Here is a 24974-nt window from a genome sequence, read left to right as displayed (position 1 = left end):
TTAGCTCAAGGTATTGAGCTGTCTGAGTTGAAATCTAAGTGTGTAGGCTCTGTTGTGTAGGGACAGCTGTGTGTGTGTGTGTGTATGTGTGTGTGTTGGGGTGGGGGTGGAACACAGCACTCTGGGGCCCCTCAATAGGAGAGCACTATGGCCGCCAGTGTTTCCTCTTATCTCTGATGCTATGTGACCCAGTCAGGCTGATGATGTGGAATCAGAGCTGGTTCAAATTCCAGCTCTTTTGTATACTGACTGGAACTTCACACGAACTACCTCTTTCACCCTCAGTTTCCCTGAGGGTATAATGGGGAGGACTATGTTGCAGAGTCATAATGAGCAATAAATGCTGTATCAACATGATTGCTGGGCCTGTATTAAAAATTCAGCAATTGTTAGTTCTCTTTTATACCTTCTCTATCAAAAAACAAGAAAACCCATATATTTTATGCCAGAAATGTCAGAAATGGTATGTTTTAAGAGGTGAAGAAAGTTTTGATCAAGGAATTAGACTGTTAATGCGAAGAGCAGGACTTAACATTCTCTTATTAAATAAAATTTGATTAAAACAACACTGTGTAATCGTACAGCTCGTGTCTGTTGTATGATTAGTAATAAAGCGGTTGCGTTGCTAGCACAGTTGTTGAGTTATAGTGCTTGATCAGACTTCAAGCTAAGGCCGGTTGAGCATAATCTCTGTGTCAGGCATGGTGGTACTGCTTTATGTGAACCATTTCATCAAATCCCCACAACTGTCCAATGATATAGGTACTACCGACCACATTTTTCATGAGAGAAAGGGAGTTTATTTGCCTAAGATTGGTTGCTGTCCCCAGGAAGCCCGCCCTGATCCTGGTTCTGCACTCTCAGCCCCTCCCAGCTCAGCCAGCTGCCCTCATCTGTGCAACCACCCCTAGCCTAGGCCTGGTGCCCCTCATCTGTGCATTTTCTTTTCAGCCTAGAGCGGGTGACCCTCATCTGTGCACTCCTTCCTCATCCTAGGCCAGGTGCCCCTCGTGTGTTTCTGTGGCCCCTTGTGTTTCTCACTGTTCTAGCACCAAATTCAGTTCCTTGACTGTCTTCCATATTAAACTGGAGAGTAAACTTCTTGAGAGCAGGACTGTCTTATTTGTCCTTGAGTTCCCTGTGTCAGACCTGGTACCTGACATACAGAGTTGTTTAGGAAGAGTTTATGGAATGATTTAAGAAGTGTGGTAGGATCTGAAGATCCTGACTGAGGCTCCAAGGTGAGTTTACATAGAGTTATAAGAACAATTTGCTACCTGTACTCTTGAGAAGAAAGAGGTTTTATGTTTTTAAGTTAATTGCCCTGGTCTGTGCAGAGAATTACTTACTTTTTTCTTTTCTTTTTTTTTTTTAAAGAGATTTTGTTTATTTATTCATGAGAGACAGAGAGAGAGGCAGAGGGAGAAGCAGTCTCCCCAGGGAGCAGGGAGCTCAATGCAGGAATCAGTCCCAGAACCCCGCAACCACATCCTGAGCCAAAGGCAGATGCTTAACCAACTGAGCCACTCGGGTGCCCAATTACTTACTTTTTCTAAAGAGTGCTTTTTTTTTTTTTTTAGTTCATGTTCATCTAAACGAATAGTGTCTAGCTTCAAACCAAGCACCTACTTGGCAGGGAAAGAAAAGGTCACCAGTGTGCAGGTAGCACCCTGGAAAGCTCCTGAACTTTAAACCTGAGCAGACCTTTATCTAGAGGGATAAAAGGAGCAGTGGAAACTGGCAATCTTCGACAGGTAGGTTTAAATCTTATTTAGTGTTTGAGTGATCCCAGTGGACTAGAATGTGGTTAATATGAAGCAATTTAACTGATAATGCAGACATACAGCAGGAAACTGTGTGGCAGTTTAATATTGCTTGTGGTGACATCCTAGAAATTGTTTCCAGGCACCAAGGTCAGGAAGTGGATTTTAAGTAATCGAAGGAAGTATTCTAAGTGAGTTTGAGGAAACCTGACATTTATGGATGCAGAGAAGAGCATACTTTAAGATTTGAAGCCATAGAGACTGGACAGGGCAGCTCATTTGGCCTTGTGGTGGTATTAATTCTGCATTAGCCAACATACCTGTCTTCTGTCCCTGTCAGACTGTGACCTCTTTGAGGTTTGTGACCAAGAAGTGTATCCATTTATTCACTCACTCACTCACTCACTCACTGTAGAACTAAGGGTGTGAAGCACATCATGAGCACTCAGAAAATATTAGTCATTACTGGTATTGTCATGATTAGTATCATGTGCCTGCTAGTGGACTGTGTGCTAGGGACACAAAAATGAAAAGGTTTTTCTTCATTTTAAGGTTTCCCAAACTCTCTGTAGTGAGACAGAAATGCAAAACAAAATAAACTCCCTCCGGGCCCCCTCTCCACCAATAAAAACCCCAGTATGATACACTCTCATCAGTGCTATGGTGGAGGTGCTGCTAGTCCTGAATAGGTAAGGAAATGGAGAGACTGTTTTCCCAGGATGACTCAAGCAAGAAAAGCAGGCTTCATCAAGAAGGCTGTTTTAGCTGAGACAGGAGACATGAGTAAAGGAGTGAAAAGGGCAAGAGTGGTAGCAGAGGGGAGTGGTGATGGTGGTGGCAGTAGTCTCAATAGAGGGAGAAGCAGTATGTGTGAAGATGTGGCATATTAGGGAAATAAAAATGTTAATTACCACTTTTAGGCACATGCCAGGAATTGTGTTAGACATTCAGAATTATGCTAAATAACACATACTTGTTCCTGCTCTCATGGAGCTTAGAGTCTGGTGGACCCAACAGGTTAAAAATAACAGATCAATTCCCATAAAGCCACGTGGATGTGCTAGAAAGGAAAGGAATGCCGAGGGAGAATGCAGGGGCGGCTGTCCTGTTTTAGAACAGGTTTACTGTAGAGCTGACATTTGAGTGGAGACTTTGAGCATGAGAAAACATTTGTCCTGTAAAGGGACTGGGGAAGACTTTTCATTTCAGGTGGAGTTGAGCATATATATACAAAGGCCTCGAGGTGAGAAAACCCTAGATACATTTTGGGAACTGCTTGAAGGCCAGAGGTTTGGGTAGTGACTGATGGGACAGAGCCTTGAGGTAAGGTCAGAGATATAGACGGGGGGGGGGGGGGGGGGGGGGGGGGCTGAGTAGGGCTTTGTAGCCCATGGCAGTTAGTAAACAACTTATGGTGTAATTAACATACTGTAAGATTTATTTTGTAAAAATATATAATTAAGTGATTTTTAGCATAATCACAAAAGTGTGATCAAACACTACTATCCAATTTAAGAACATTTCATCACCCCCAGAAAGTAACCTTGTACCCATTAGCATTCACTTCCCATTCCCCGAAACCCCAGCCTTGAGCAATCACTAATCGGCTTACAGTTGCTGTAGATTTATTCTGGGCATTTCATGTAAATGGAATCATACAATATATAATCCTTTGTCTTCCACTTAATATTATGGTCCTGAAGTTTATTTATGTTACAGCATATAAATATTTCATTACTTTTTAATTGGTGAATAATATTTCATTGTATAGATAAAACCACATTTTGTTCATCTATTCATCAGTTGTTAGGTATTTGGGTTGTTTCTACTTTTTCACTGTTATGAATAATGTTGCTGTGAACATTTTGTGTGGACATATGTTTTCCATTTCTCTTGGGTATATACCTAGGAGTGGAATTGCCGGATCATATGGTAACTCTGTTTAAGAAATCGTAAAACTGTTTTCCAAAGCAATTGTACCACTTTGTGTAAAGTGGTACCTCATTGTGGTTTTGATTTGGCCCAAATGATAGTGTAGAAAACAAAAAAATCAGAGTAGACAGAGAAGTTTCTCAGAAGACGTTGAAACTTGAACTGAAAGAAAGGTGAGACTTGATTAAGGGAGGATGCATTCCTGGAGGGAGACCAGTGGAAGTTTTATGACTTGGGAGTGGGATAACCCCTTTGCATTGTTTTTTGGTACAGAAAAGCAGCTTTGGCTTCTTAGGATAGCTCTTTTTCAGTCTTATTTTTGGACTGCTCATCATAGGATCCCATTACCAAAATGCACCACAGACTTGCTTGTTTTGTAAGGCCTGTTACGTAGCAGAGTTGACCTGTCTCCCTTCTGTGGGATAAGACCAGAAGTTGAAATGTGATGTCCTTCATCTAGGGGTTTACCTAACCCCTCTCCTGCCCCCAATACTGCCTCTTCTCTTTCCTCTAACCATGCAGTGTTCCCCTGCCAGTCCCCATGGAAGACCATACAAAAACTTGGGGTGGTGGAATGAGAGTCTTGCTGGAGACTGATCTCCCCATTATTAGTGCCCAAAGTCAGTCACTTGAATTTTCATGACTTTTCTGGATAATGTATTGGTGCAACTCCATTCTAATCTTAGTCATTGCAGTCAATGCGGAGGGCTTTGCACAGCAGCTAGGAAGTTGAAACAGGGAAGGTAAACCTGGAGTGTTGTAGAAAAATGTGTGTCAGGCTGTCACATCTGTGTGTAAGCTCCTGGCTGGAGTTCTCATTGTGCGTTGCAAAGGTTCAGCCTTTTTCCTGGCCCTAGAGGGAACTAATCTCTGGATTTACAACATCCTTTTTGCTTAAAAGGATTTTGTTGGGAAATGGAAAGATAAACAAGGAAGAAAAATAAACCAAAGAAAATAAAAACAAAGTTAGTCTCCTTGACTTTTATTGGAATCCATACCCATTCTTTCCAAGTATTTAGGACTTGAAAAGGAGCCCTATAAAGGAAGTAACAAAAGGTATGTTCAAAATATTTGACTTCCTATAGAAAAGATAGGTTGTATTCCCAAAGTTCATTTTGTAAATTGGTTACAGTATTTAGAATGTATTTTTTTTTCTTGGAGATACTGTTAACATAGAAATCCATGGGTGTCAAAAATAAAGAATTTGTAGGCAGAGGGAACTGTGTAAAAGACAGGTATGGCAGAAATACAGGACATGTGAATAAGGGCTAGAGGAGATGGCATTGAAAAAAGTAAAAGCTTATGCCACTGGAACATGATGCCACTGAAAGATTTGAGTTGGGAACGTAATACGATCAGGTTGGGGTTTTTAGGACGATCACTCTGGCAGCATTAGTATAGAACTATGCTAACTCTGGCCTGTAGAAGATGATCCATTGGGGTGCGAAAAAAATGTTAGAATTTATATTTGTTTTTATATCAATTGTCAAAATTTCTGTTTTTGTATTTTCGAATGTCTAAGTATAGTAAGACATTCTCACAGTTTAGAAATATATGTGTATCAGATGTATGCTCAAATTTTTTGATGGGAAGGAATGCATGGAAAAAAAATTGGAGACCGCTGGTTTATGGACCTGTGTTTATGCTGTAGAAGATCAAGGCCTGAAGTGGGGTTTTGGTTGTTGAAAGAAAAGGGAAAGATTGGGGAGAGATTTTAGGTAGAATTGACAGGATTTGGTGACAAAGTACATGTAAGGGGCAAGAGAAGAATCAAAGATGACTTGCCAAGGTTAGCAAAGTTATAAGTGAGTGTTTGGAAGGTGAGGGCCAGTTATGTAATGTGTTTGCTTTTTCTGAGGAAAAGTGGAAAGTTATAATTGGGAGAAGGCGTTGTAGTCTGCAGTGAGAAAGGAGGAGATCTTTAAGGGCTCCTTGGTGAATGTGCGTACTTCATCCGATGAGTAAGACTTAAAGTGGGCTGAGCCAGGTTGCTGAAGGGAAATCCGTCCACGTTCAATTTAGACAGAGAAAAAAATAAACTTTCGAACTCACTTGAGCCGCAGGAAAGGTTTCAGGGATGTTTCATTGATCTCGCCGAGTCTGTTTGAATAAACAGGAGGAAGGAAACCCGTCTAGAGCAAGATGCTGTTTGACTCCAAGCAAACAGTTCTTGTGCTCAGCGTGTGAGAGGAGCTGGGGGATGTGGGCCTTGGAGACACACGCAGTCCCTGTCGGAGTCCCAAGTTTCTCAGCCTCAGTTGTTTTTTTGTTTTTTGTTTTTTTTTGTAGAAGGAAGCTGATAAATTGACCTGTAGGATTGTTGTAAGGATTAGAAGCAATCTTGTATCTCACCTTCAGCAGAGAAATGATTGTGGAGTAAACGGCAGCTGTCATTAACAATGCTTGGCGAGGATGGGCACACTTATTTGAACCCCTGGAATCAAGGTCAAAGCAAGTGTTCCTTTTTATAGCTTTTTTTTTAAAGCCACAGAGAAAGTATTTGCTTCTTCTTTGTGAGTATGTTAGGTATGATGTGTTGTATATTTTACTGAATTTATTTGAAGTTCTGTCATCCTCATATATGCAAAGCATTATTCCTTTTGCTGGCTGGGAGAAAAGAAGCTTAAAGTCCACTTAGATAAGAAGAGCATGTGAGTAAGAACAATAGTATTTAACATTTGATGCCTCTCCTCTCAAACAATATCTGAAAATTTTTACTCAGTTCTACGTAAGAGTTGCATCATTTATATTTCTTTGTTTAGCTGATGGTACTGTTCATTTCTAGTTTTTTTTTTTTTTTAAGATTTTATTTAGGGCGGGTGGGAGAGGAAATCTGAAGCAGACCCCCCCCACACTGAGCACAGAGCCTGATACAGGGCTTGATCCCACAACCCCGAGATCATGACCTGGGCTGAAACCAAGAGTCGGACACTTAACGAACTGAGCCACCCAGGCATTCCCACTTTTAGTCTTTTTAACGTAACTTCTCATTTCTTTTTCCTGGGTGCTTAAAATTATTGTTCTTAAGACTTTTTTAAGGGAAATTTTGAACGTCTACAAAAGTAGAGAGAATAGTACAATGAGCCCTCAAATGGTCATCAGTGTTAAAACACTTATTAATGTATAGCTTATTTAGTTCCCTTTATAGATAACTGACTATAACTCCTCCTGTCCTCCAGACCTGGATTATCTTGAAGTGAATTCTGACTATCATATCTCATTCTTTTTTTTTTTGTTTGTTTTGTTTTCAGAGAGAGGGAGAGGAGGGTTTTTTTTTTAAGGTTGATTATTTATTTGATAGAGAGAGATATCACAAGTAGGTAGAGAGGCAGAGAGGGGGAAGCAGGCTCTCTGCTGAGCAGAGAGCCCGTCGTGGGGCTTGATCCCAGGACCCTGAGATAATGACCTGAGCCGAAGACAGAGGCTTAACCCACTGAGCCACCCAGGCGCTGAGAATGGAGATCTTGAGAGAGGGAGAGGGAGAATCCTAAGCAGTGCAGAGCCTGACCTGGGGCTCCATCTCAGGACCCTGAGATCATGACCTGAGCCAAAACCAAGTCAGTTGCTCAACTGACTGCACCACCCAGTCGTTCTGTCCTATCTTATTCTTAAATATTGCCATACGTGTCTCTAAAAGATAGACTTTCTTTTTTTAAAAACATAACAATGACATCACACCTAAAGAAAAATTCCTTTGTATCATCAAATATGTTCAGAGTTTTCTAATTATGTATATTTTTAGTGTTGATTTGCTTAAATCAAGTAAGATCATACTTTGCAGTTGGTTGGTAAGTGTCTTTTTTCCTTCTTGCAATTTATTTATTGAAGAAGTATGTTATTTGTCCTATGTAGTTTACACTGCATCCTCTTTAATTTAATGTCCTGTCCCCTTTATTTCCTACAAATTGGTAGTTAGATTTAGTTACTTGATCAGATTCAAGTTCTTTTCTTGGCAAGAATACTTAAAATGTGGTGATAGGTATTTTCATCAGTAGGGACATTATATCTGATTATCTCTATCTCTCTGGTCTTTTTATTAGGGGCTGTAAAATGGTGATTTTTACATTATCATTTCTTCATACTAGCTACAGTATGTCTATATAGAAAAACTTGCCCATATCTGCTGTTTGGTTACTGTGAGGTACAGTTCATCCAGGAAAAGTAGGATTAAATATTTGATGCCCTTCATTTTTCAAACTGAGTTTGCTGGTATTTTCCAGAGATGACTGTTTTCCCCCGCCAAGACTTAAACACATAGATTTAAACCTGTTTACTATATTTGGATTACCATAGTTCTCACTGATGTTTAATTTGTCTTATCTTTGTCTAGTGACAGCTTCTTCATGTTAGCTTCTAGAATCCTTTTGACAGGATCCTGATCCCAGTAGTTTTTAAAATAGCTCCCTTGCCTTTTGGTAGGACAAGATGTTCTGAGCTTGTCTTCTATTTTTCCTGCTCCAGACCTGTATTCCTCTGTTTCTCTAAGGAGTCTTGCTTCCTTTTGGTGGGAATTGGTGTTAGAGATTATAGTCTGGGTTTTGGGACTGTCTTTGTTTAGTTTTTTTGCTGCTAGGTCAGCCGTTATTCCAGGGTTTTCCAGGGGTCAGCACTAGGAAATAAGTGTGTGTGTGTTAAAGGTAGACTGTTCGTAATGATATTTCCGATTCCAGACTATAGCATTTCTATTTAACCTCCTCACCCTTGTATCTGAATCTCCTAGTGCTTATCCCAAAAGTGCTGATTTCCAGTGACACCAATAGAAGTACCTTTTCTCAGGTAAATGGTAGCATTCTGAATGCACTTTTCTCTCCTTCCCTTTTCTCATTTTATAGTTTGTAGAGAGATCACTTCTAGCAGTGTCTGGCGAGCATCCTCATTTCTCTTTAAGGACAGCACAGTTAGTACTCTGATGGATGGATTTTGGGTTATTCAAACAATCTTACACTGATGGCCGCTTAGATCGCTTCCAGTGTTGTTATTACAAATGGTGTTGTAATGAATATTCTTATAAATGTGTCTTTCTATATTTTTACTATTATACCATTGGGATAGATTTTTAGAGGTAGAATTGCTGGATCAGAGAGCAAACTTATATGTGATTTTGCTAAATAGTGTCCGGTTCCCCTCCACAGGGATTGTGCCGGTACATAGTCCCACATATGAGAGTGCCCGTTACCTTACAGCTTCACCAATGGAATGTGTTTGTCAGACTTTAAAATTGTTTTAATCAAAGTTATAATGCCCATGGTAAAATAGTTTGTAAGCACTGATGATGGAGAGCATTGAGTCTGTACTGTATCCCCCCAAGAACCTGTATTAACAATTTTACTTCTAGTTCTTCTAGAATGTTAACCCATAACCCTTAGGTAGATCTCACTTAATTTAACTTTAGATAGTATTTGTTGACTCCCTGAAGTGAAAGATGATGCATGCCTTTACAGTAATTCTTTGCCTCTTCTAGGGTATTATATATTTTTAAATAAATATATACACATATGTATTATATATATTGGTATATATACTAATATATAGTTTTAATATATTATTTATATAATTTCTAATTTTTATTTTTAATTTTTATTTATTTATTTATTTAAAAGATTTTATTTATTTATTTGACAGAGAGATCACAAGCAGGCAGAGAGGCAGACAGAGAGAGAGGAGGAAGCAGGCTCCCTACTGAGCAGAGAGCCCGATGCGGGGCTCGATCCCAGGACTCTGAGATCATGACCTGAGCCGAAGGCAGCAGCTTAACCCACTGAGCCACCCAGGCGCCCCTATAATTTCTAATTTTTAAAAAAATATTTTATTTGAGAGATAACACAAATACAGAGGAGGTGCATAGGATGGGGGAGAAGCAGATCCCCCACTGAGCAGGGAGCCCCATGTGGGGCTCGATCCCAGGATCCTGGGATCATGACTTGAGCTGATGGCAGATGCTTAACTGACTGAGCCACCCAGGTGCCTCTGTTATTTCTAATTCTTATAATGGTTTTATTTTGACATTGTTACTTAACCCTTTTTATTCCATTAACCTTCAACAGTGTTTCATTATTCTCCACTCTCTAAAGGAAGGATACCTATTGTTTCTAGTTTCTCTAAACTGTACTTTTACTTTTATGTGGTTGTTTTAGTTCTGATCCATGGCCAGAACCAAGTCCTTTATTTTTCCTTAGGTTAAGTCTAAGAATTAAATGTTATTATGAGTGTTTAAATAAAAATGTTATTTTAAGTATTTAAATACTCAACATAGGCCAAGTAGTGTGCTGGAATAACCTTTTCTTCCTTTTTGGTGTAGTGCCATCCCATTTGAAGGAGAATGTTCTTAACATCAGGGTCATATAAACTTTTTTTCTTATAATCCATCCAGAATTAAAAGCTATATTCTATATTCTAATATATAGATTAGTTTTGCAATTATTTGCACAAAAAAGCACAAGGGGACACCCACCCTGTATAGATGAGTAGCCCAAGATGTCACATGAGGGGGCGCCTGGGTGGCTCAGTGGGTTAAGCCTCTGCCTTCGGCTCGGGTCATGATCCTGGGTCCTGGGATCGAGCCCCGCATCGGGCTCTCTGCTCAGCGGGGGGCCTTCTTCCTCCTCTCTCTCTCTCTGCCTGCCTCTCTGCCCACTTGTGATCTCTGTCAAATAAATAAATAAAATCTTAAAAAAAAAAAAAAAAGATGTCACATGAGTCCTTCCATCCTCATGTTGGCAGACAGAAGGCTCTACTTTGCACATTTTGTGGGGATTGGGGCACTTTTCGGAGCATGAGCCTTGGCTTTGACTTTGACCTTGTTAGTAGCCTCAGACCAACACAGCCTGGTGCCCTGGCAGTGTTGTAATAAGTGTGTCTCTTAAAAAAACAAACAAACAAAAAAAAACAACAAAACCGGGGCGCCTGGGTGGCTCAGTGGATTAAATCCTCTGCCTTCAGCTCAGGTCATGATCCCAGGGTCCTGGGATCGAGCCCCACATCCGGCTCTCCGCTTGGTGGGGAATCTGCTTCCCCCTCTCTCTCTCTGCCTGCCTCTCTGCCTACTTGTGATCTCTCTCTCTCTCTGTCAAATAAATAATAAAATCTTAAAAAAAAAAAAAAAAAAAAAAAAAAACCCAGGCTGGGGGGAGGGGAGGCATGTCTCTCAAACTTGAGACTGATGCCTTTTAGGGCCTTGAATTTGGCAAAAGCCTTGATGGCTTTAATTTTATTTTATTGGTCTGCATCTTCTTTAGAGCCTTCTTGCGTTTCTTGACAAAAGTTTAAAGTTCCTAGGAACTTAGATTCTACCTCCTTAACCTATCTTTATGATTAGGGCTTACTGATACCATTCTGTGCCATTTGGTACTGTGTGGTATGTAGTTCTTGGACTTTGCCATGTCTGCATTGCTGCCCGCAGTTCAGAAAGTGCTTGAGACTGGAAAAGAAAGAGTGGTATTTGGATTTTGATTTTTTTAAATATTAGTCTCATTTTCCCCTTCTCCCTGCATTTTTTTTTAAAGATTTTTAAAATTTATTTGACAGAGAGAGATCACAAGTAGAGAGAGAGAGAGGAGGAAGCAGGCTCCCTGCCTAGCAGAGAGCCCGATGTGGGATTCGATCCCAGGACCCTGAGATCATGACCCGAGCTGAAGGCAGAGGCTTAACCCACTGAGCCACCCAGGCAGCCCCTCCCTGCATTTCTAATCCTTTTCGCCTCTTGCATTATTTGCTTTATCATATCCTTAATCTTTTCCAAACTTAAAATAATACTTGCAGTCTAAAGGCTTTCTTTTTTTTTTTCCCCCCTCTTGATGGCTTCCTCCTACCTTCCTGTTCTGATCTGTGCAAAGTTAGCTACATTGTTGTAATCCTGGAATGTCCCTTCATCATGCTCCTATTTCATTATTTCCTGGCCCCTGTGTTATTTTATTTCATTTGCCGGAGTTCATATTCCAGTTTTTATAGGAGACAGTCACAGCAGTGGACTTGTAGAAAGGGTGCATTTGAGTTTTTCCATGTCTGAAAAATGTCTGCTTTCTCAAACCTGGTTGATAATTTGTATGCTGCTGGAGTTTTAGGCTCTAGAATTTGCCTCCAGAACTTTGAAGAAAGTTTCCTACTGTCTTTAGCTGGCTTCCTCTGACCCTGCTTCCAAAGGGGAAGGGAATACTTTGCCCTCTTACTGCCATTTGGGGTATGTGTGTAGATTCCTTGTTCAGGCTTCCTTAGCACCAGGGTGAGAAATTCCCTTTTATGAGTGGTGGGTAGGAGTTCTGATTCTCTGAGAGGACTCCACTGATAGCTCTCTGGCTGGGTAGAGTAGTGCCTTTTTTTTTTTTTTTTAAAGATTTATTTATTTATTTTATAGTGCATATGTGCATGCATGTGAGTAGAAGGGAGGGGCAGAGGGAGAAGGAGAGAGGGAATCCTCAAGCAGAATCTCCACTGAGCACAGAGTCCAATGCGGGGCTGGATCCAGGACCCTGAAATCATGACTTGAGCTAAATCAAGAGTCCGCTGCCTAACTGACTGAGCCACCCAGGCGCCCCAGAGTAGTGCCTTTTTGCTGCTCTCGCCACGGCTTCAGTTACTGCCACAGGAGAGTGGAAGTCCAGGTTCTCCACATTCTCCACTGAAACCACAGTGAGGATGTCCTCGTTTCTGCTGGGGATGATGAAAGTCCCAGCCCCCTATTTGACTTAATTTCTTTACAGCCTGGCCAAGATAGAAATTTGGTTTCTTCCCTGCTTGTCCTTTGCTGGCTTGAGTGGAAAAACCACACAGGTTTTTCTGTGGTGTTTGGCTGATGTTTGGTGGTTTTTTTCCCCTGAGTTTTCTCACTTTTTCAGGGTGTCCCTTTTCTTGCTCTTTGGCTGACTCTTTTTTGGAGGTTTTTTGGTCTGCATTAATTGCTATTTATGGGTTGCCACTTTAGTCATGAATGGAGGTTGAATTTTATCAAATACTTTTTCTACATCTATTGAGATGATACGATTTTTCCCATTTGTTAATGTAAGTGACATTTATTTTCAAATGTTTAACTTTGCATCCCAGGGATAAACCCATTTGGTCATGATATATTATCCTTTTTATCCATATTGCTAGAATCAGTTTCCTGATACTTATTTTATGGTCACATCTATATTCATCGGAGATTTTGGCTGTAATTTTTGTTTCTTGTAATGTTCTTGTCAGATTTTGGTGTCAAGGTCATGCTGGCCTCATAAAAAGGAAAGAGGATTGTATTTTAAACTAGAAGTGGTGTGGTTTTTAGTATAGAAAGTCATCAGTGCAGCTTTTTGGATGAGTGTCGAATTTAGGAAAATTCAGTATTACTCATAAGCAGTGGGAATAGGGAAATGCTTATCAGTGTTTCCCTGTAATATGAGGGGATAGGTAATCCCTCCCTATACCCCCACCCCATTATGTACTTATATTTATTTTACTTATTTTGGCTGCATAATCTCATGTCAAGTTAAGGCCTCCATGATGTTTTATCTGTTAGTATTTTAGTGCATATCTCCTAAGAACAATTATATTCTGTATATATAATGAGGATTCTTTACCACCACCAAGAAATTTCACATTCATACAACAGTATCTAACAAACAATCCGTATTTAAATTTTCCCGGTTCCGGTTGTGTCCTTTGCAGCTGTTTTGTTTTGAGCCTGGGTCCAGTTAGGGATCACATGTTGCATGTAGTTGTCCTGTCTCTTGTTCCCTTTTATCTAGAACTGTTCTTCTGCCCCCCACATTTTGGCTCTGACATTGACTTTTTAAAGCATCCAGACCAGTTGTTTTATAGAATTTCTCACATTTAGAATTTGTCTCATTGTTTTCTCATGCTTAAGTTCATGTTTAAACATTTTGGCAAGAGGCGCCTGGGCGGCTCAGTCAGTGAAGTGGCTGCCTTCAGCCCAGGTCATGATCCTGGAGTCCTGGGATCAAGCCCGGTGTTGGGCTCCCTGCTCAGCAGAGAGCCTGCTTCTCCCTCTGCTTGCCGCTCTGCCTATTTGTGCGCGCTCTCCCTCTCTCTCTGTGTCAAATAAATCAAGAAAATCTTAAAAACAAAACAAAAAAACATTTTGGCAACAATACCATGGGTAACGTGTCTAATGGTATGCATTTTTATTCTCCTTGGAGTTATTCTTTTTTCTTCCATCCTTTTTTTTTTTTTTTTTAAAGGCTCTTATTTGTTGTCTTTCTTATCCTCTTGTAGCTTTCTGTTCCTGTTTTGTAAAAGTCATGTTTTTTCTGTTCTATTTAAGGATACCAGTTTCCTCAAACATATTTCTTAATCATTTTCAGAGATACATACTTCTTTTTTTTTTAAAGATTTTATTTATTTATTTGACAGAGAGAGATCACAAGTAGACGGAGAGGCAGGCAGAGAGAGAGAGAGGGAAGCAGGCTTCTTGCTGAGCAGAGAGCCCGATGTGGGACTCGATCCCAGGACCCTGAGATCATGACCTGAGCCGAAGGCAGCGGCTTAACCCACTGAGCCACCCAGGCGCCCCCAGAGATACATACTTCTAAGAGACGATGTTCACATTCCTCAATTTGCAGTATTTTTAAAAGGTCTTTTATTTTCTGTATGCCCTTGAGCAAGGTGAGCTCTATCTAGATTTGTTGTTTGCCATAAGCAAGGCGAGTGGATTACCATGGGCACTGTTCTTTGTGCCCTCAGTGGCTGTCAGGTCCCCTTCTCAGATCTTGTATCTGAAGGACTAGTTCATATTCACTGTTCCAGTCATATTCCTAGTGACTAGCAGGCATCTGTGCTACTGAGGTAAAATTTTATTCCCTCACTGTCTGATACTCTCCTATTCTGAACTCTGATCACCTATAGAAGAAATGAAAATTCCAAGTATACTCCATTAGAGTTGTTCTTGTCTCTGTTCTCACTGTGCTTTTTGTGTGTAATTATTATAACCAATATAACTCATTTTAAAAATAATTCAAGAGATTGAGTGGCTCTCCATATTTAAAGTACGTGTGTATGAACCGTGAGTGTAACCAGAATTGAAGGGCACAGTGACTGAAGGCAGGTAGACCAATTAACCTATTATAATAGAAGAGAGGTAATGAGGATTGATATTTGAATATTTCCTTTTGGTTTGCATCACAATGTCTTTAAGAATCCAGCTATCAGTGAGAGTTGTTAAGAAGTACGTATCGGAAGATTAAAAAGTCTTCACAACCAGATAGATGATGACTCTAGGGTTTGTAGCCAGGGTGACAGAGGAAAAGGTGGCAGTGCTGGCATTAAAAAAGAAGGAAGTAGAGATTTTCTGGGCTTGATTTTTTTTTTTTTTATTGCTTTGATTTGAGTTCTTTTTTTTTTTTTTAAGATTTTATTTATTTATTTGACTGAGATCACAAGTACGCAAAGAGGCAGGCAGAGAGGGGGTGGGGAAGCAGGCTCCCTGCTGAGCAGAGAGACCGATGTGGGGCTGGATCCCAGGACCCTGGGATCATAACCTGAGCTGAAGGCAGAGGTTTAACCCACTGAGCCACCCAGGCGCCCCTGATTTGGGTTCTATTGAGTGTGAGTTTACTATCCATGCGGTGCTCTCCAGGGACAGTTGAAATTTTGGACCTGAAGGTCATTGGAGAGGTGGGAGCTAAAGATAGTTAGGGAGTCAGTTACAGAGTGGTGAGTAGTGAGAACTAAAGATATTTCATAAATCCTAAGTAGGCAGATGGAGGGCCGGAGGGAGAGAAAGATCAGTAAGATGTTGGAGACATCTCACCTCCTAAATCCAGATATCAGGTCCTGTTTATTCATGTACTCTCCTCCTTATCCACTGCTGTCCTCTTGGCAGGCCACCATACTCTCAGCATAATGGCTGTGATTCCTCCCGACTGGGTTCTTTACCACTCTTTTTCTCTCCAGTCCTATCTGTACAGTGTCCACAGTGAGTCTTCCAAGGGCTATCTGTACAGTGTCCACAGTGAGTCTTCCAAGGGTTGACCTGATCAGGTCAGTTCACTGTTACTCTTCTTGTTTTTCCTGTGGTCTACAGACTTCATGAAATCAGGTACTGTAAAAGCCTTGTTCACTGTTAAACCTTGAGTGACTTACACAGTATGAGTCACATAGTAGGTACTCAGTTAATACAAACTGAATAATTAAATGAATGTTTAATACAGTGTAGAGGTTTGGTGTTGATTTGGTTTCATCTTAAAAGAGTATGATCAGGGGCGCCTGGGTGGCTCAGTGGGTTAAGCCTCTGCCTTTGGCTCAGGTCATGATCTCAGGGTCCTGGGATCAAGCCCGGCTTTGGGCTCTTTGCTCAGCAGGGAGCCTGCTTCCTCCTCTCTCTATCTGCCTGCCTCTCTGCCTACTTGTGATCTCTCTCTCTCTCTGTGTCAAATAAATAAATAAATAAATAAATAAATAAAATCTTAAAAGAGTATAATCAATAAGTAGTCTTTTCAGATATTTAACCCCACTATTTGTGATTGTTCCAAATAACTGATGATCCCCAAATCATGTGGCTTTGGCAGATCCCCTTTGGGATTATGAATATTTGTATTTATTTTCTGAGGCTAATGTTGTTATGCTTTATTCCTGGAGTAAATCCTGAGAATCAGCAGAGAAAGTCCAGAATGTGGAGGATGCAGCCTGGGTGTGCCTCACTTGTGGTGACTACAATATAAAGTCATTTATTTTTATACTGATCACTGAGGAGAAGGTTGTTTCTCCTCTACCTGTAAGACGGCTGTTCTCTTTGGTGCCAGAGGACGGGCAGTCACAGCCTGGAATTAAAAAGGAAGAAATTTATGGAGAGTTCTGATGGCCTACTTCTTAATGTTTTCTCTGGCAAATTGGTCTCACCTTTCCCACCTTGGTCTGACTTCCTCACTGGGAAAGTTTCATATTGCGTAGGAAGGAACAATTTAGCAGGAATAGGAGTTGTACATTATTAGCTCAGTGGCGCTCAAACCCATTCAGGTGATGGGGTACTAAAAGTAATGGTATTGTGTGGAATACTCTGAAATATTTATATATTAAATGTTAAACTACATTTTCCCCCTAAATCAGATACTATTTTATATTATATTTTAGAATAGAATAGGAGTGAGAAAGGCTTAAGAAAAATTTATGGTAGGAAAACTTAAATTAGATTACATTTTTTTTTCATGCAAATTGAGTAGTGGCCATTTTTGGCACTTCAGCGTGGTTCCTAAACCTGCAGTGTTTTAAGTAGCATAACTGGAGAACTATTAAATTAATATGGGGGAGAGAAGAGGAAGTAAAGTAAAAGGTGACAATATCAAGGTTTTCAATCTGGGAGCATCAAAACCTCATGAACAGTAACTGGTGAGTCAGGAGGGAGAACTGGCAGGGAGGTCAAGAAGAGTGGCTTTGGTTGACTCTAATGATAAGGTTGAGGAGAAGAATGCAACAGGCATTTAGAATATAGGCTTAGTGCCTGTCATCGAGTAAGGCCACCAGTAAATATTGGGTGCCACTGTTACTAGGAAGAGAGCATAGAGATTTGGAAATCATTGGTGCGAATGAAGAAAATGAAGCTGTGAGTTGTTTTCAGGCTGAATATAGCAAAGCACGGTTCAAGGTTTGAACCTGGGGGAAAGAAGAGACTTATATAGTGTAGAATGCTGCAGGGATGTCAGTAGAAATGGGAATCCAGAGGAGACAGTTTGGTTTAACAATGAGTTGCAGATGTCCTTTGAGAAAATGGTCTCAGTATTAAATGCATTAATTCATTCCGCAAGACAGAAATCTAGGCATTCTCTTCCATATCTCTCCTATTACTTGTCCCTTCAGTATTAGGATGAAGTGCTGTCAAATTTACCTTCGTAAGTAGGACACAAAAGTGAAACTATACAAGAGTAATGGATACATTAGACTTTATCACAATGAAATCTCATCCAAAGACACTCTTTAGGGAAATGACAAGTCAAGGCACTGAGTTCTAAAAACTCAATTTATAAACTCTTACAACTCAGTAAGACAATCTAATAAAGAAAAATGGGCTAAAGATTTGAACGCTTTATCAAAGGAGATATGCAGATGGCAAATAAGCTTATGAAAAGATGCTTGGCATCATTAGTCATTGGGAAAATGCAAATTAAAACTACCTTGAGAAAGCCCTGACGCATCCCGTAGAATGGCTAAAATTAAAGAGACTTACATTAGGAAGTGTTAGGAAGAATGTGGAGTACCTGGCATCCTCATGCCTTCCTGATAGACTCAGAGATGGGCCGTGGTGTTCAAAACCAAGTTTATGGGGTCATGTTCCTGAGCTTCCCTCTTTCTATTATCTCCCCAGTTCCCTGGGGCTCCCTGTCAATTCTGCTGGCCAGAACACTGGGGCTTTATTTATCCTGTTCTGCTGTGCACCTCCCACGACTACATCTGTGATCCAGACCTAGCAGTGGGAGGGCACAGAGGACAAATAAGTAATTGGGATTTGCCCCATTCTCTTCGGGTTACACTACTGGTTGGAAAGGAAGGTTCTTCACTCACTGCTTTAGGTATCTGTAGATGCTCCCACTTTCCCATTCCTTGAGCCTGAAATAGAGTGCTTTTCCTGGAACTCTGTCTATGCTGTTGTCAACTTCCAGTTTTTATGCCGCCTTATGTCCATGCTGAGTGATACCAGAGGAAAGGAAATAGTAAAGGTATGGTTTATCACTGATTGGGTGAAATTTTGAATTCTGATCTTCTGCCCCAGTGCATGTACTCTTGTTTACCTTTTTTGATCCCTCACGTAGGTGCTCCTTGAGTTTGACCCTGGGTGTACAGAAGTATTTGATAGCTGTGAGAGACAAGGTGGAGTAGGCTGACTGTATTTTACTTGGAACCAGAACTTCCAGATTTCTTTTTATTTATCCTGCTCTGCATTCATTGGACTCCTTGAATGTGTGAATATGTATCTCTTGTCAGTTTTGGAAAATTTTCAGCTCTTTTCATACCAAGAACTAAGTGAAGATGGGAATCCAAAAAGGGTACATAGAGCCTTGAAACCAGCTTGGGTTGTGCCCCATTCTCTTTACCTCTTCTGGAATATTGATTAGTCTTAGAATTTCTGGGTTTATCTTTGTCTTTTGCTTTTTATTTTTATTTAGTTATCAAAAGATTTTATTTACTTGTCAGACAGAGAGCACAAGCAGGGGGAGCAGCAGGGAGAGGGAGAAGCAGGCTCCCCACTGAGCAGGGAGCCGATGTGAGACTCGAACCCGGGGCCTTGGCATCATGACCTGAGCTGAAAACAGATGCTTAACCAACTGAGCCATCCGGGTATCCCTATCTTCTGCCTCTTTTTTTTTTTTTTTTTTTAAATAATTTCTGTCTCTAAACACTGTTCTGTATAATTTCTGTAGGTTCACTAATTCACTTTGGTTGTATCTCTAGTTTGTGTTAATTGTGACCTTTCTGCTCTTAGCCAACTGTTGAGTTATTTTTTTCTTATTTTGAGAAATACTTTTTTCTTTTTCAGTTTTGCTTGATCATGTCATAGTTTTTCCTCATTTTTAATCCTTTTATTTCTTTAAGCTTATTGAGCATTCCATGTCCTGTAACTCATAATTCCAATATCTGAAGTCTTTAAAAGTCCGATTCCGCCATCTTCTATTTCTCAGGTTCTTATTTATGGGCTTTGTTTCCCGGAGGGATGTAATTTTTGCCCATGAACTATTTCTTGGAACTGTGTGTGTATGTGTGTGTTTAGGCTAAGGTTGAAGTGAATTTTTTCCGAGATGATTTACGTATTTCTTGTTAGACCTCTGTGGCTGCTTTCAGTTTGTGACCATTTCAACTTGCATTCCTGGGTTGAGGTTTTTGACCATTCAGTAGCAATCCCTTGTGAGGGCCAGGTTGTGGTTGAACTTGCAGGAAGATTGCCAAGTTTTGAGAGTAATTGTTTTCATTTTAGTTCCTGAGATGTGTGTGTATGTGGATGGGTTTCTATCTTGATCACCTTTGTAGTCCCAGTTTAAATTAGGAGGGAGGAGCATATATTATAATTTCTCTCTCAGGCTGGATGTTACTTTTGCCTTGTAATCCTTGAGCCCCATTTAATTGGGAGAATGAATCTTGCATTGGGTGATGTAAATAAATGCCTTCGAAGGGAAAGCTAGTTTTTGTGTTTTGCTTTTTACCCTGTTGGGTTCTTAGTTTCATTCAGTTCTTCATCTGAATCTTCCTTATTTCCTTCCAAGCTCGTCAGTGTATTTAGTTGAGAAGATAAAAACATCCATTATTTATAATTGTTTCAGTGGAGAATCAGAATTGTACTTAGCTTGTCATATTGCCAGAAATGGAATTCACAGCTGCAGTTTTTCCAAGTTTCAACCCGAGTTAGTTACTATTCTTCAGACTTTATATGAACACTTAGCACCTCTGTATTTTTATCAGGCCGTTTCCGCTGCTTCGAATCTCCTGTCCTCCCCACCCAGCCAAATCCTGTTCACTCTGCAAGGTTCACTTCAAGTTCTCCCTCTTCAAGAGAGGCATCGCAGAATGTCCTTGCTCAGTAGTTTACAGATGTTTGGAATTTTGCACCACTAAAATCTTAAAAACAAGGTTTGTGGAACCACAAAGAAATGATCATCGCCCATCATCATCATTTTTAAAAAGAAATTACATTTGTACAGCAAAGAGCAGGAAGAACATGTCAGATTAAGGGTGGTTTTAAAAATTACATACTTTTATATGGAAAACACACTGCGCTGTCCTCTTGTTGTCCCCCTCATTTTGCTTTTGACTGTTGAGGACCTCACTGTAGACTGTCCACAGGTAATCAGACCCATGGCCTGCAACCAGGGTGAGGTCTTCAACTTGCGAGCCCATAGCATTTTATTTTACCAATTCTGTGGCACCTAGTCTTGTATTTCCTCACGGCAGCTCATGTCTTACTGTTTACCTTCACATTTTGTTATGTTTTATCTTCTTGACTAGACTGTAAGCTCCTTAAGAGCCATTATATGTGTGTATTTAGATTCCTCATAAATATGTGTTGAATGAGTTAAATTTAGATGCCTCTGATGATAGTTGAAACCTAAAAATATTTATAGAGCACACATTTGAGTATATCACAGCTTTGAATGTTGTTTATTTCTTGAGGAAAAAGAAGTTTTAATATGAATCATGAGTCTCTTATTCATCTCCCTTCTCCTCAGGGAAATTCATTCAATTAACAAACTTACTGAGTGCTTGTTAAAAGCCAGGCCTTTTGTTAGAGGCTGAGAATACAAAGATGAAGTGAAACAAAGTTCCAGTCTAGTGGGTTCTCCGTACATATAACTAGAAAGAATGGACTAGCTCCTGGGAAGCCTGTATAGTAGAGCTTTGAAACAAGTCTTGTGACAATGTAGAGAGAGCAACTGTGTTTTGTGAGGGAGTCAGAGAGGCCTCCGGAGGGGAGGAGGCATTCTTTCATTTAGTCATTGATTCGGCACATATCTCCAGTGCCTACTATTTGCCAACCTCTGTTGTAGATGCATCTTGAGTGAGTACGATGCTTGGTGATAGAGCACGTTTTAGGAAGGAGATTGTGCTCAGGAACATACCTTGTGAAGTCACAGCAGACCTGGGTTTGAGTTCATACACTGCTACTTACTAGATATTTGCCCTTGGGGCAAGCTATTTAATTTCTGTAAGACTATTTTGTAAAATCCTCCAAGACTTCCTTACCTCACAGGATTGTCATGTAGATAAAAGGAGGTGTGGTATATAAAACGCTCTGCACAGTTCCCAGCCCTTCGGAATTAGCTCAACACATGATAAATATACCTGCAAGGCATAGGTGATTGAGGTCTGATGAGAAGGTCAATGTGACTGTCACGTGGGGGCTATGTGTTGTGTGTTGGTAGCTGGTGGTGGCAGAAGCTGAAGGGTCTAGAGGCTCAGTTGCAAACAACATTGCTTCTCATGCTAATTAGTATCTTTTTTTTTGTTTTGTTTTGTTTTTTGTTTTTTTAAAGATTTTATTTATTTATTTGACAGACAGATCACAAGTAGGCAGAGAGGCAGGCAGAGAGAGAGAGAGGAGGAAGCAGGCTCCCTGCCGAGCAGAGAGCCCGATGCGGGGCTCGATCCCAGGACCCTGGGATCATGACCTGAGCCGAAGGCAGAGGCTTTAACCCACTGAGCCACCCAGGCGCCCCTAATTAGTATCTTTATTACTGAATGCATTTGGGAGTCTCAGAGATTCATGTTAGAGTTTTGTCTCATTTTCTAAACTGTGTTGTGCCATGTAGAGCTTAGCATAGTAGTTAGGAACATGGACTTTGGAGCCAAAATGCCTGGGTTCTGGTCCCAGCTTCATTTCCTAAATGTGTGAGCTCAGACAAGTACTTGAACAGTCTGCACTTCGTTAGTTTCTTCACTGGTACACTGGGTAATAAACATAGCTGTCTTACATGTTTGTTTTGTTTGCAAACATGCTTTTAGAGTTTTATTTTTCATTTTTTTTTAAGGTGTGGAACTCTGTGTCAGAGGAGACTTATGTAAAATTTAGAGGTAAAACAGTAAAAGTAGGGGTGCCTCAGTGGCTCAGGTTGAGTCTGAGTCTTGGTTTCAGCTCAGATCATGAGCTCAGGTTCCCTGGATCAAACCCAGTGTGGGGTTCCCTGCTGGGTGGGGAGTGTGCATCCCTCCCCATGCTCCTTCCCCTGCTTGCTCCCTACTCCTCTACTCCTTCTCCTTCCTCTGCTTGCTCCCTGCTCCTCCTTCCCCAACCCCCACCACATGAAGCCTGGGGCATGGCTCACTCTCTCTCTTTCTCAAATAAATAAATCTTCAAAAAAAACCATAAAAGTAGATCTATGTGATGGATCTCTTTCATTCCCTTCCCTTTCCCCCTAAGGCCTCTGATACATCTCTGGTCTACACTAAAAACCACTGCCTTAGAAAAGTGAATGTTGGGGCTTGTGGGTGGCTGAGTGAAGGATCCAACTCTTGATTTCCAATCAGGCCATGATCTCAGGGTTGTAAGAGTGAGCCCCACATCAGGCTCCCTGTGCAATGGGGAGTCTGTTGCTCTCCCTCTCCTTCTACTCCTCCCCTAAAGTAAATAAATCTTTAAAAAAAAAGGGGGTCTTTCTCTTAAGTATTTGTCTAATTGATAATCAGGACAAAGAACTTTTATAAGTTGGGAAATTAGCATTTGTAGTAGTCTACATCAGTGTATATATTTTAAGGTTTACTTATTTTAGAGTGTGTGCGTGTAGGGGCAGAGGAAGAGAATCCTTCAAAGTAGACTCCCTGCTGGGGTAGGAGCTGTTGTGAGGCTCCATCCTGTGACCCTTGACCCATAAGATCAGGACCTGAGCTGAAACCAAGAGTCAGAGGCTCAACCGACTGAGCCAACCAGGCACCCGTGAATCAATATTTTGATATAAATATCATGAGCCTTCGTATTAACAACTAAAATATGACTTTGTATTTTGCAAAAAAAAAAAAAAAGATTTTGCAAATCTCTTTGATTTAGAATGCTAGAGCTACAAGATGTCAGAACAGGAATAGATCTTTCTTAGTGATCTGTTCATAGAGGGAAAATTGGATCCTACAGAGGGAAGTCTTTAAAGCTATGCTACAGCCAGTCCCCACATGCTCATGTTTTAGACCTCCTGGCTCTCATTTCTTGCTCCAAGCTGCACAGCTAGTTCATTGCCAGAACCAGAGCAAGCAGGTAGTTTTCACCATTCTAGGACTTCTTCTTTCGTCTCTTGCTGTTCTACAGTACGTGTTCTTGGCTTTAATGTTGACTTTGCTCTGAAGCATTACTTGGTAAGTCTGTGGATCGTTTCTTGTTCCTCCGGTTGGTCTTGGAGTTCTCTGAGAGTAAGGGCCTGTGGACTTGGGCTCATTAGGTTTTCCAAGATGCCTTTCCCTATATTGATAAGTTTAAATGTCTGATTAATTACCGTCTATCTGTAAATCTAGAAAAGAGGTAAACCATGAAAAATAATGATGTTCTAGGGGCGCCTGGGTGGCTCAGTGGTTAAATCCTCTGCCTTCGGCTCAGTTCATGATTTCAGGGTCCTGGGATCGAGTCCCGCCTCGGGCTCTCTGCTCAGCAGGGAGCCTGCCTCCTCCTCCTCCTCTCTCTCTCTCTCTGCCTGCCTCTCTGCCTACTTGTGATCTGTCAAATAAATTAAAAAAAAATAATGATGTTCTAAATTAAAAACGGATATTATTTACCTCAGTGAGTAAGCAGACCCACCATCGCTGAAAATCATTAGGAAAATCAAAGTTGTTTTCCACTATGTTAATGCCCTTGATGTTAAGGAAATGGCAGACATTTGAATGGGTGTCCATGACTGGTCACACAGAGCCTGCACACTCCCGACCACTTACTCAGGAGCTAATAATTAAGTACTGTAATTAGGCCTTTAAAGCACTCCCACAACCTTTAGGCTCTTCTAGTCTGTCAGGGACCATACAGATTCTTGCATTGGATTTTCTGTCTCCCTCTGTCTTTCAGTTTTAAGCATTGTTATTTAAGTGGGTCCTAAACCTCGAGGGCTCTTCACCAGAATCACCTGGGGAACTTAAAAAAATTTTTGGGATCTCACTCTAGACCCTCTGAACTAAAATCTTTGGGACCTGGGAATCTGTGTTTTCATAAAGTTTCCTCAGGTGATTTTGTTGAAACAGTGGATGGACCTAAGTTCTAGAACAACTGGTAAAGCTGATGCCAGCTCTGAGAGTCAGTTCTGGATTCTTAGCAGAGAGAATCTGACTCAACTTGTTTTTAATCCTGGTCCCTTTATGTTCTTAGGGAATATTCCTGTATTTTGCTTCTTAGTGATGGATCAATTCATAGCAGTTTTTAAGCCATGTTCCCATAGAACTTTGGTGTTCCATGAGTTGCTGTTAAAATTGAATGATGCTGGATATTTTCCCATAGGTCTCTGTCTTGGTCTCTCTCTCTCTCTCTCTCACACACACACCCCTAAATGGACAGAATATTTCCATTTTAAGTAAAAATTCCTTTTTTGAACAGAAATTCTTAATTTTGATGTAATCAAACCCATCAGTTTTTCACATTATGGTTTGTGCTTGTTAAAGATTTTATTTATTTCACAGAGAGAGATCACAAGTAGGCTGAGCAGAGAGCCCGATGCAGGGCTCCATCCCAGGACTCTGAGATCATGACTTGAGCTAAAGGCAGAGGTTTAACCCACTGAGTCACCCAGGCACCCCCCCTCCCTTTTAAAAAAAGATTTTATTTATTTTTCGTTTGTGCTTTTTAAAAGTTTATTATTTTTAGTAATCTCTACATCCCACATGGGCTCAAACTCACAACCCTGAGTTCAA

The 24974-nt window shown here is 40.7% G+C and overlaps 1 protein-coding gene across 15 annotated transcripts in view; it reads left to right on the top strand.

The window, feature by feature from the left end:
• The window catches only part of DENND1A (DENN domain containing 1A), a 504146-nt gene that overhangs the window by 2279 nt on the left and 476893 nt on the right, over positions 1–24974 (top strand). The gene's annotated exons all lie outside the window — the stretch shown is intronic.

Source organism: Lutra lutra, chromosome 13 (assembly GCF_902655055.1).
Source record: "Lutra lutra chromosome 13, mLutLut1.2, whole genome shotgun sequence".
Classification (NCBI taxonomy): domain Eukaryota; kingdom Metazoa; phylum Chordata; class Mammalia; order Carnivora; family Mustelidae; genus Lutra; species Lutra lutra.
The sequence above is the reverse complement of the archived record's forward strand: the minus strand, read 5'-3'. Positions and strand labels throughout refer to the sequence as shown.